This window comes from Lotus japonicus, chromosome 5 (assembly GCF_012489685.1).
Source record: "Lotus japonicus ecotype B-129 chromosome 5, LjGifu_v1.2".
In the NCBI taxonomy this organism is placed as follows: Eukaryota; Viridiplantae; Streptophyta; class Magnoliopsida; order Fabales; family Fabaceae; genus Lotus; species Lotus japonicus.
Genome location: NC_080045.1, coordinates 55,327,790 through 55,341,064, shown reverse-complemented (window position 1 = coordinate 55,341,064; position 13,275 = coordinate 55,327,790). Strand labels below are relative to the sequence as shown.

At 36.5% G+C, this 13,275-nt stretch overlaps 1 long non-coding RNA gene across 1 annotated transcript; it reads left to right on the top strand.

Annotated features, from left to right (window-relative positions):
- Positions 1 to 6,242: 6,242 nt before the first annotated feature.
- Positions 6,243 to 12,289, top strand: LOC130720907 (uncharacterized). Its single transcript, XR_009013282.1, has 2 exons — positions 6,243 to 10,351; positions 11,704 to 12,289. It is a non-coding gene; the product is annotated as an uncharacterized LOC130720907 (long non-coding RNA).
- The last annotated feature ends 986 nt before the right edge of the window (positions 12,290 to 13,275 follow it).

Sequence of the window (13,275 nt, the reverse complement as noted above, 5' to 3'; positions counted from 1 at the left end):
TGATATATTCAGCTTTTCAAATAAAAAAACAAAACAATACAATAAAAGAAATTTAATTTAATTTTATATTTTTATTTCCATAAATTATCTAAAACTTATAATTTGTTTTAGAGGATATTTAAAATATTTTTTAATGTCTCAAAATAATATAAAATTTCTTTGATAAAACACATGTTACAAAATTATTTAATTATTAATTAAGTAGGAAATTTAATTCTTTTGACATTATTTAATTCCATAAAATTATTTAATATTTTTTTGGTACAAAAAATATTTAATATTTATTTAGTTTTAGCATTATTTTTTAATTTTTAATAAAAAAATATTACGTAGTAGTACTATGAAATACTAAATAAAATCTTTAACAGTGTTAAATAGCAATTATTACTTTCCAATAATACTTAAAATTAATTATTAATTATTTCATTGTATTTAGGTGGGTATTTAAAAGTGGTTTCTTTTGTAAGGGATGACCTCTTTGAGATTTGGGCACTCTTTTTCCTCCTAAGATTTTTTTCCCACTGGGTTTTTCCTATGAAGGTTTTAATGAGACTCTATCTCAAAGTCACTTTGTGGTCATTGGGTGGGGTTTGTACACTCTGGAGGAGCAGGTTTTGTTCAAAGTTTGGTTTTGTTTTTGCCGGATTTGTGGCTAATCAATAATATGAGTTTATGTTGTTAAAAAAAATGATTTTGTATCTTAATTATATATATAATAGTCAAGTTTCTTTAATTTTTTACTAAAATAATTAATAATTAGTTATGGTTTAATATTTTAAATTAATTTGATCATATTTTATGTTATTAAATTTATTGGTTTCTTATCGTCTCTATTTTTGAATTTATAATAATAATCATAAATGATTTCTGTAAAAAAAATTGAATGACTGTTAAAATATTATTATTGACTCATAAATAATCTTGTGCAACTCACGTGCAAAATACCAAGTTTATATCATTTAATTATTTTAAATTTTTTCACTAAAATAAATAAAAAAATTATTGATTATTGTTATTATTGAAGTCCTTTTGATAAATAATGTACTTGATAATTGTATCTCATCAAATAAGTTTAAATTTTTTAAACATGGGTTGTGAATAATTCATACTAATAATTTATTTTTGTTAAGATTTTGGTTTTGATTAAAACTAGTGTTTTTTACCCGCGCGTTGCACGGGGATTATGTCTATTGTATTTGATACATCAATTATTACTTTGATTATTAAAAATATATTAAACAACGAATGAAATAAAAGAGTTAGAAATGATGAGCAAAGTGGACATAAAGACTTATCTTCTAAGTCCGATTGAGACCAACGGGAACTCAATATTTCACATTCTTCGTAAATATGAAGACGATAGCACAAATCATAGGTATAAGAAATTACCAACATACTAATGTTAAAAAAATGAATGTGATAGTAGCACAAATTAGGATTGTGTAAGATAAATCATAAAGTATGACATTATTGTGTTTATTCCAACAAAGTAGGGATGACAATGGGTAGGTACTATAATACCATCCCCATACCCGCGTTTTAAAAAATTACATGTATCCGTCCGCATACTCACGTGGGTAGCAACTCGAAGCTCTCCATCTTTAGACAATTCAATGTCATTACAGGAAGTTATCCATCTTTGCAAAAATCTAAATCTAGGAATGAGAATGGGTCTCGAAATCATAGGGTACCCGCAAAAAATACCCACTATGGGTAGGGTAAAAAACTGCTAAATGGGTATGAGGTTGGGTATAGGTAATTACCCGCAAAAAGTAGTGGGTATGGGTGCGGGTATGGGCACTATAGTACCCAACCGACCCATACTCGCACACATATGTTATTATTATTACTATTATTATTATTATTATTATTATTATTATTATTCGGTAATATATTTACAAATTAACTTAAGCTATAGCTTTCAAACTCACTCTTTTTAAAAAAGTTAGGGATATCTTTTCCTTAGCCATAGCTATAAGAATAGAAAATCATTCTAACAAATATATCAAAAGAGGATTTTATTACTGATGCGATATTAATATCAATCAATATCAATATCAATCAATATATATTAGAAAAGAATATCTTCTATTAGACTGATTTAGTGACGTGGAAAACCAGATTAATTCTCATAAAAATAATTCCACGTGTCAATTTGTTAGATAGCAAATTTCACGTGCCAATTTGTTAGATAGCTTCTCTTATGTTGTGGGTCTTTTATTTTATTTTTTTGATTTATTTGTAGATTATTAATTAATTTTTATGGTATTTTTATTGAATTTTCGGATTTTTATTTAATTTAGGGTTTTATGAGTTTTTATTGTGATTTGCTAGATTTTGGTAGTTTTTATCTATCTTTATTTAATACCTTTTTAAATTTTAGTTTTAATTAGGATTTAGGTTGTTTATTTCTTGATTTTATCTTAATTTATCTTATTATTTACGGTATTTTTATTGAATTATCGGATTTTTATTTAATTAAGGATTTCATGAGTTTTTATTTTGATTTGATAGTTTTTTTTAATTAATTTTTATGGTATTTGTATTGAATTTTTAGTTTTTCATTTAATCTAGGTAAATCTTTTAAAATTTAAATATTTTATAAAAAAGTTTATCAGATTTAAGATTACCTTTAAAAAATTGGTTTCAAAATCATAAAAATAGAAGTGTAAAATCTTTAATTTTTTTTTTATATATGCCTTTTATTCACAGATTTTTTTTTTGCTTTTTTTTAATATTTTTAATATCAAATGAGAATTAATCTGGGAGTGACACCTCATCAAATTGGCCTGAGAATAAAATAGAAGTGTAAGATCTTTAAAAAATATTTTTTTATATATGCTTTTGAATTAATATGTGAGTGACACCTCATCAAATTGGTCCGAGAATTAATCTAAGAGTGACAACTCATCAAATTGGCCTGATGGAAGTTCTTCTTTTCTAATATACTAGTGTTTTTTACCCGCGCGTTGCACGGGGAATTTGTTTATTGTATTTGATAAATCGATCAATATTTTAAATTATAAAAAATTTAAGATACTAAGAAGGTAAGAACAATCATAATAAAGATGTAGATCTTTAAATAGCATAAATTCAGACACTCAATTCTAGTGTTTTGTAAAGTTTTGCATAGAGGTATAACTGAATTTTGTTTGCGAAGATGTATATCCGTGTTGCATAATAAAAGGTATTGCTTTTGTGTTTTTGATATGTAACAAGACATAAAAATATAATTATCTTTACATTATTAAAAATACACTTAAGTTATATAAAAATAATTTTTTTTAACTCGTACAAATTTTCATTTTTCATGTAAAATGTTCCTTCCCGTCAGATCTCATAACTCAAATATGTTAGCACTAATAAATTTAGGTCATAAATTTATAGTACATATGTATTAATATTTTTTATTCTCATACTATTCTTACTATCAAATTATTATAGTTATATACATATATAAATATAATTACTCTTAACTTTTCTTTACCTAATCTGAACGGTTCAAATATATTATAGTGTTTTTTTACCCTTGCGTTGCACGGGGAATATGTCTATCGTATTTGATACGCCAATCCAATTTAAAGCAAATAACTTCATATTTTAAGTGTAAGAAGTTCTGATCAGCAACTTCTTAAAATAATACTTGAGCAATGTTAAAACATTTCGATTAACTATTTTAAACCCAAAATACTATATCTATGAATTACTAATATTACTATGAGTGAATCCTGAAATAAAGCAAATAACTTCATATTTTAAGTGTAAGAAGTTCTGATCAGCAACTTCTTAAAATAATACTTGAGCAATGTTAAAACATTTCGATTAACTATTTTAAACCCAAAATACTATATCTATGAATTACTAATATTACTATGAGTGAATCCTGAAATATATTATTACCTCCTCCTCCGATTGAAAGGAAAGGGTTTGAAACCCTGCATCCTGAAATAAAGCTACTGGATTCTCTCAAGCTTGAATGCGGCGCCACGCCGACCGAAGCCGCCATCTTAAAACTTAACTGCCTTCCTTGCTATTTCACCAGCTGAAAACCTACTCACTTACCTCATGCATCTTGGAATTAATAGAACCAAAATTAGCTTCTTCTTTTTTTAATCTTGTTACGTATTAATCACATATAAGCATGGAAAAAGAAGAAAACCCAATCAGTCCACAAAGTCAAAAGCAATTGAACAACAATTCCATGGATTCTTAATTTGAATAGTTGGAATTCCCTTAACTTTTCTAACATGTAGGAGAACCCATAACCACATAAGAGAGAAAAGAGGAAAAATATGAACCACATAGAGAGAAGAGAAAAGATATAGTACATGAGCAATGAAGCATATATATCTCTTAACATTGAAGAAAAATCTGAACAACAAACGAAAGGATAAACTAATTAGCATAAACAATGTCAGGTAAGTTCAACATGTCAATAAAACGGAAATCTAGTTGAGAAAGGGCTTGGATTTCATCACTAAAGCATTTCCTTCTTATCTCAGCTAGCAAATGAACTCAACCATGCAACCTGCATATAGTAAAGGAAGCTTGTAAGTAAGCACATTAGTTGCAAAAAAAAATAAATAACAACCAACCCTTATAGAATCCACTCAATTATATCAACAATAAAGAGTGCAGCTAAATACCAACATAAGGTTTTGAACTGTATCTGTTAATAATAACGAAAACCAAAGTTCAAGCACTTCAAAGCTCAAGCTCAAACATTTACTTTCATAGGAATGACACAAACGTTAAAGAAGGATATTGAAAAGGAGTGGCTTTGATGAATTTGACATATGGATTTCTAGAGGTATTTCATCTTTTGATCATATTTTCGTTTGGTATAATGCAATCGGAAAAAATGGAAAACGGAATGGTTGAGTGGCGATGTGGCAGACGACGACGACGAATATCAACCATGAGACAAACATTGTTGCTCAAATTCTGCACATATTCAAGTCATAATTAGCACAAAGAGAACAACTACAAACCTTCAACCTTTATTTATCAAAACTTTAATAAAATAAATAGCCTCAACACTAAAGAAAACTCTAGAGGGGAAAAAAGCATATAAAAAATCCCAACATCGAAAAAATTCTTGAGGTACTGAACTCAACTCATTTGTTTAATGTGCTTTAGCATATATGTTTTAATGAGAAAGTTTCCTCATGGATGAACATAAGCAAATAATGTACCATAAAATTTTAATTCACAGCTGTAAGACCCTAAATTTTATTATTACTATTATTTTATCATTATTATTGTAAGACCCAAATTTCAGACTTGGATTTAAATAATTATTTTTAATTATTTTTCCAACCCACGAGTAGAATCGGTTTGACCGCAAAAGGACTTGGTAAAGGAGAATGCTGTTTTGGATGACTTAATGAAGAAGAACATTCAGAAAATTGCTTGGGAATAGTACTATAGTCGCTATAGATTATAGCATGAGCCTTATTCACTTCTGCCTTAGGGCGAAAGCTTTAGTAAAGGGCTAATCTGCTCTTAAAGCATTGTAGAAACGAAATTCAAAAACCTTCAGAGGAATATAAGAATTTATCTTATCCCTTACCATGACAAGTGTTCCGACACGAAACCCTGGAATATACGAACGACCGATTCCAATTCTCGAAAGTTTGCCGAAACTAAATCTCTGATAGCTCAAGAACCTTAAAATAAACTGTCGATGAAGACTTTTTATATTCGGAGCCTCAAATGAAGATTTCACACGTGTACACCGATTTCTTTCGATGTTTCTAATCTTTCTTCAGAAGAAAGTTTTCTCATCCGACATCAATTGCAAAAAGTAGTTCTGCGGCATTTTGAAGCAGACTGCGTTCAAGCAATTTTCTCATTTAAAATGAACCCGGAACAAGTATCGACATTTTATGAAAGGATACTTAGCTTAATTGCATAATATGACAATGTCATATTTGCTCTAACTATCTCAAATCATCGTTGACATAGTTCTTACTATTTTTCTTTATCTTTGAATCATTTTATTTTCCTCAAAGTGATTCAAATTTATATTTCATTATTTTATAGAGTTTCTCATAATTTTTGGTATAATAATATATCATCTCTATATTTTTCTCTTAACTCTATGTGTTAAATCTTTCGGTGTCTAAATCAATTCGTACTGAATAGCAAAATATCTTCTCATTTTCTTTGGTTCTCCCTCCCCCACGTATCACATATTTAGATATTTTCTATCATCCATTCCTTAACACTCAGAAGAGGCATTGGAAACAAAATAAAAAGAAACTTAGTTTCTTTCCTCTTCACGCAGCAAGCAATCTGATCCTTCCTTCATATTTTCTTTTTCTTCTTCCTCTTGCCGCAGCAACCCACAACACGCACACCATGCCTTCTCATGCTTCTCATCACCAAGCTTCTTTTCTCTTCTCCTTCCTCACACCCAAACATGGCAGCCACACCACCACCGTCCTTGCTCTCCCCATGGCTGAGCACGTAAGCTGCCACCATGAAGCCACCTTGTTTCTCTACTACGTGAACCACCACCATGAGCCCAAGAGCCAAGAGCTCCTCTCCTATGGCTGCACCACCGCAGGTCCAGCAACCACCACCACCCTCCTTTCCTCATGAGACAAGCCACCCCACTACTCAGCCTTCCTCAACGTGCCACACCACCAAGACCAGCAACTGCCGCTCCTCTTTTTCCTTGGCCGCGAGCAAGCCACCACCGTGGGTACTCCTTCGTCCTCCTTTTTCGGCGAGGAAAAGCCACCAATCAATGAGCTCAACATCACCACACCACCACCGCATCACAGCTTGAAGCCGCCACAGCCACCATGAACAAAACAGAGCAAGAAAAACGTGAAAACAGAGGAGTACGACGCCACCGACGTCGTCGACGCTGTCAACTTCGACCTTTGATTCCGGTGTCCCCGGGCCTCCGTTCACAGGTTAGTACCGTTGGAACCCTTGCGACGTCCACAACAAAACCCATGTTCCGGATCGTCGTTTCGTCGCCGCCGACCGCCGCCGCTGCCGCCTTCGGGAGCTTTTTCCGGTCAACTCCGACGACCAATGGAAAAACGGAGTGTACTGCGGCGATCCTTGTCGCGAGGAGAGTAAATCCCTATTTTCTATTTCATATTTCGGTCATTTTATTCGACGACCACCGTCGACCATCGGCTGAACTTTCTGGGCAAACCGTCGACTCTTTGGGGAAACGGACAACGCCGTTGAATTCCTTTCCGCGAAAGGATGAAGGAACAACCTTCCTTTGTGTCTCCGGCGACAATCCCTCCGTCAACCCCGTGAGCCGCAACTTTCTCTGGCGACACTTTGCCGACAAGTTTCTAAAACTTGATTTTCGGTACGAATAACGGAGACGCTTGGCGACGAAGCCAAAGGACAAAAGGAAGCGAGCTAACACGGGAAAGCAAAGATGTGAATGGATTGGAGTCGCAGCTTTGTAAGGGAATTGGCTAAGGTAAGGGCAACTTACACTGCTAGCTAATGCTTTAGGCGTCGATAATTTCGACTTGCTTATTTATGTTTCTTTATCGCTTTGACTGGAGAAAATATTTTGAGGCTTTGGCCGTGTGAAACTAATATGAAGCGTGTGTCTCCTTTTTCTGAGAGGCTTCGGTCGTTTACTGGTTTCTGTCTTATGATTTCCGCACATAATTATTGTCGTATTGCTTCTTATAGCTTGAGATATTGATATTGTTGTCGAATCGTGCGCTTTGACGCAATTGTGGAGTGTAGGACATTTGATTTGATTCTCTTTGATCATTCGGGTTGAAAGAATAACCCTAGGCAGGTCCTGACTTGAGGTCTGAGATCTAGCTCTCTTTGAAATACTTAGACTTTTCCCGGGGATTATATTTGGGGGATTTGGGAAACTTTGAATAGTTAGAATTTGAAACTTGAGAACTTATGGAACTTGGATTTCGATAATAAACCTCATAACTTGATTAACTCAACTTGAAATGCTTTGATTAATTAACGAGACCTTTAGGGATACTTAAGAGTTGGAAATGATTGTGAAAAACGGGAAATAGTCGAAAAGCCTTGAACCTGAGATGACTTGATGGTCGCCACGGGGGTGAACCAGAGTGACTAGGGAAATGTCACTGAGTGCAATATGTACTCCGGCTTATCACAGCCTAGTCGTAAAGACGACTTTGACCTTCGGGTACTTTTAAATTGAGATTTGTAGTTAAACACGTACGAGCGAGGACGATTCGATGTTTAGCTAACCGTATTGCATCATGCATACGTTCGGGGTTTTGGGACGGTCGAAAGACTGGGCCTTCACGAAGAACACCAAGAGTGTATCTTCGACATTGTGGCGCGAATCCGTATGTCCAAACCCGACGGGTTGGGCCGATTCGGTAATAATTGTTGACACGCGCGGATCCGTATATTCAATCCGATGGATTGGATCGATTCGGCGATAGTCACTCAGGCACGCGTGAGTCCGTATGTTCAATCCAAGGGATTGGATCGATTCAGCGATTGCCATTTTAACTCGCGTGAATCCGTATGTTCAATCCGAGGGATTGGATCGATTCAGCGATAACTCTTCGACTCGCGCGGATCCGTATGTTCAATCCGATGGATTGGATCGATTCGGCGATAGTCATTGGACACTCGCAACGTCCGTATGTTCGACTCTTTTGAGTGAACCGACTTGGCGTTGTCATTTGTTGCGTGTGCGAGTCCGTATGTTCAACCTGATGGGTTGGATCGACTTGACATGCCTAATTGTGGGAGTTGCGTGTGCGAGTCCGTATGTTCAATGTAAGACACGGATTTTCAGAACAAGTTAATTTCCGACTCACGCGTGGAATCAGTGTAAGCGTGACAGGAGCTTGATATTTGAGAAAGATTAATGAAGAAGAAAGTTCAGGAATTGCTCGAGGAATGTTGCGTTGTTGCTTTCGGAGCTAGTGCGAGTCGTCTGCACACCTGCCTTATGGCGAGCGTGTCCAGAATAGGCTAATTTCGCTTTTAAAGCAATGTTTAGGCGATATTTCGAATTCTTGGAAAATTTAAAGATTCTCTTTATTTTTCCTTCGACCATCGTTTCATTTCGGAACTCTGGACTGTACGCACGATAGTATTTACTTTTCGGAAGTTCGCCGACGCTAATTTCTTTGCTTCAAAACCCTATTTTCGAGCAATGGATGAAGACTTTTTCTATTCGGGACTTCTAACGAAGTTTCCGTCCGCGTTGCCAGATTTTTTTCGACGTTTCCAATCTTTCTTCAGTAGGAAGTTTTGTCGTTTGAGCATCACAGCAAAAAGTAGTTTTTCGGGACAGACTAACTTACACCGCTTTTGGCGTTTTGGATATCGTTTTTCCCAAATCCTAGATATTTGTTTTGAGTTCTGGAATTCTGACGCCAGAATCTCTCTTAGAATTCCTCGGTGATCGTGCTGCAAAAATCAGAATCGCGAAATTTTCATTTTCCCGCGATTTCGCCTGCCTATAAATAACTCAAAAAGCAAAAATTCCTTCATTTTCTTCCTATTGTGGCCGAATTTCGTGGAGAGCAAGGGGGGAGGAGATTTTCGCGAAAACTTGACTGATCTTCGCGCAGTTCGTCCCTACTTCTAGGTATCGAGGTAACTAATACGATTCCTACCTCTGATTGTTGTTTCTGTTGCGTTTCTGAAGTCGTTTCTGTGCTCACAGTTTTGAGCTTTTTCTAAAATTGTCCGTTTTCTTCGATTTCTTGCTTGGGTTATGTTCTCTAGGTTCCCATGAGCCTAAAACCTCTGTCAGTAAACTCTGATTGTGATCCAGTTGACAGGGATCTGAAAAACTGTTTCAAAACCTTTTTGTCTCACATTTCGAAACTTTATTGTCGAAAAGTCATAATCTGACTTCGTGCCTTTAGGATTTGTTGTCACGAATGTCATGAGGATCGTTGCTGTCAAATTTGTTTTCAGAACTGATAACTTTGAAGTTTTGAGCCTTTATTTTGGACCAAAATGCCCCTGGATAGTCATATTTCGACCCGATTGTCCGAAAATTGTTCCGACAGTTTCTTTGCCTTAGTTTTATCCTAAAACTACCTTGTGAATTGATTTGATCAAAGAAAAAGAGCCGAAACCCTTTTTCCTTTGAGGCCGTGGACTATTTCCTTTAGGGGGAGTTTTTCGGTTTCGAAAACTTGTCTTTTCGTACCTGATTGTCCTATTCTGAAGCTTTAATGCTTTGTCTATCGTTTATGTATTGTTTTGCGATCGAACTAATCGATTTTGTTTGGATTCTGCTTTGTTTTTCTCCGAGGTTCAGTTGAAGGAACTTTGGAATACTCAGAGCAATTGTTTGAGGAGAACTTTGTTTGCGAAGCTGGAACAGCTCGAGGTTAGGGCAACTTACATATATATTAGCTATGATTGCATGATAGGCATCGATAAATTCGACTTATGCTTTGCTATGATATTGATTATGATGATGGTTTATTGTTATGAATGTTTTCATAACTTATGGTGTGATGTTGTGTTGAATTGAGCGTTTTGACGCGACTTCGGAGTGGAGATTCATTGATCTGGTGATCTTTGATATTTTGGGTTGGATGAGCAACCCTAGGCAAGTCCAAATGAGGGGTTTGAGACCTAGCCTGGTTGGTATTTGTTGGTTTACTTAGACTTTCCCCGGGAAACTTCTTTTGGGTGGTTGGTTTTCGGAAAACGTAGAAGGATTAGAATTTCGAAAACTAAAGACTTGGGAAACCTAGATTTTGAGAAATAAACTCATAACCTGACTAATCTGAATTGAAATCATTTTTATTAACGTTTAAGTATAGGAAAACTGAAGGGGAAAATATTTACGAAAGACGGGGAAAAGTCGACCTTTGTTGTGAGTTATTGGAATTGGGGAAAGCCACTAAGGTGAGCTATGGTGATGATTGAAAGTCACCGAGTACTTTACGTACTCTTGTTGATGGGGTTGTGTTGTATTGACCGACACTAATCCCTTGGGTTCTCTTGTTGTTGGAGCGGTGTTGTATTGACCGACACTTAGCGCTCTTGTTGTTTGGGCTGTGTTGTATTGACCGACACTAGACCCTTGTGTATTCTTGTTGGTGGAGCTGTGTTGTATTGACCGACACTTACTCCGAGTTGTGTTGTATTGACCGACACTAACTCATGGGTTTGTTGAGATTGGGTTGTGAGCTAAACACTTTCGTGGTAAGGGCGATTCGTTGTTTGGCTAACCACGTTGCATTCAATCGGGTGAATAACGGGAATGGTTCACCTGTGCATATCATGGTGAATAACGGGAATGGTTCACCTTGCATAAATGATGAATAACGGGAATGGTTCATCATATGGTGAATAACGGGAATGGTTCACCAAGGATGAATAACGGGAATGGTTCATCCAGGATGGATTTCATCCAGGATGGATAACGGGAATGGTCCATCCATAGTGAAGAACGGGAATGCTTCACTTGTGGCGAACGGGAACGCGTCACAAATCCGGATTCATATTGTGCATTTCACGCATACATTCATGCTGACTGAGACTGTGTGCTGTTTGTTTATTGAAGCAATGTTAGAGCCATAACATGCTAGGATTACTTATATGCTTATATAACAACTTATATATATACCCTGTCACATGTTGAGTGTATATGTACTTATTGCTGTGAGTTGACCCTAGCGCCTTGGCTTTGTTTGTATGTTTGTGTTTGGGCGGTCGGCCTGCTGCCAGATGTCGATGGCCGACTGGTTCTCGGTGGTCTCTCCCTCGGGGGGGGATCAGATATGAGCTGCAGGATCGGGATGCCCCACCGCTTGGGTGATCGATGTTGCTGGTCACCGGGCGACGTATCGGGGAAGGGTCGTGGAGGACCGGACTGACGAGCGTGGACGTCTGACGAAAGGAGTTCTATGGCGCATGGAGTTGAGCTTCAACTTGCCGACTTCAGATCGTTGTGGGTTTGACACTGGGAGGTTAGGTTTGGGCAGGCGTCATGTTTTGTGTAGAGCTCTGATTCGTTTTGCTTTTGGGATCGGGTAGGTTTCCGACGCATGACTTTTCGTGTGGTTCTCTTACTGAGGGATCACAGTGAGTCAGTTGGACCATAGGGGTCTTTGCTTAGGCCATATTGAGGCCGACTTTCTCCTAGTGGTTTGTAATTATAATTTTCTCACTTACACTTCTGGGTCTGTATATATTTGCCTACGGGCACACTGCTTTGGAGTCACTGCGAGTGCGCGTGACATGGAGTGCAGCTGAGGCTGTACATGTATATATGTTGTATATCGATTAGTTTAGTAGTTGGGTTTTGTCTTTACTTCCTTATCGTTTTGATTTAAAGGAAAGAAAACGAAAAAAAAATTACCTGTTTTCCGCGTAAAGATTATTTTTGGTTACTAATGTGACACCTGGAAATCGGGGTGTTACATTCAACCCGATGGGTTGGATCGACTTGACATGCCTAATTGTTGGGATCATCTTTTGAGCATGACATTGCATTGGCACGCCATGCACCTAACTATATTTGTTGATGTGTTGAAGATCCAATTGTCATTTGTGATTTGATGTTGATAAACATCGTTATATATTTTGATGATTTAATGTTGATAAATATGTTGTGTATTTACCTTAGGGTAGGCAATGCATAAGTTATATGTATATATACAACATATATATATACCCCCTTATTCTTCACATGTTGTTTGTATTATCTATTATATTCTGTGAGTTGACCCTAGCGCCTTGGCTTTGTTTGTATGTTTGTGTTTGGGCGGTCGGCCTGCTGCCAGGCATCCGTCAGTCGATTCGTGATGATTCGTCACTGGAGGAGGATCAGGAGCGTAATGACTATTACTGAAGCTTTCGACGAGGACCCGAACTGAATGCATGACCAGATGAGGGTCGATGATGGAAGTATAAGGTATGGGTGTTTAGAGCCTACTAAGGTTGGATGTTAGTGCCATAGCTCTGATTGTCATTTCTCATTTTGGGGCAGGGTAGGTCCCCGACTATTAGCTTTTTGTGTGGTTCTCTTCCATGAGGATCACAGGGAGTTGTCGGACGTAGGAAGTCTTTTGGAGGCCGTTTTGGGCTGACTTACTTTCTTGGAGGACTGTATTTATAAAACTTACGACTCTATCTATGGGTCGTACTTGTTTGTCGTTGGGCAATACTGTTAGTTACTTGATGTTACTTTCCGTCACTTGAGGACACTCGTGACGATGTTTTTAGTTGGAGCAAGGGCTGTACTTATATTGTATGTTAGTCGCTGTTAATCGCGATTGAGTTGAGTCTTTAATTCCG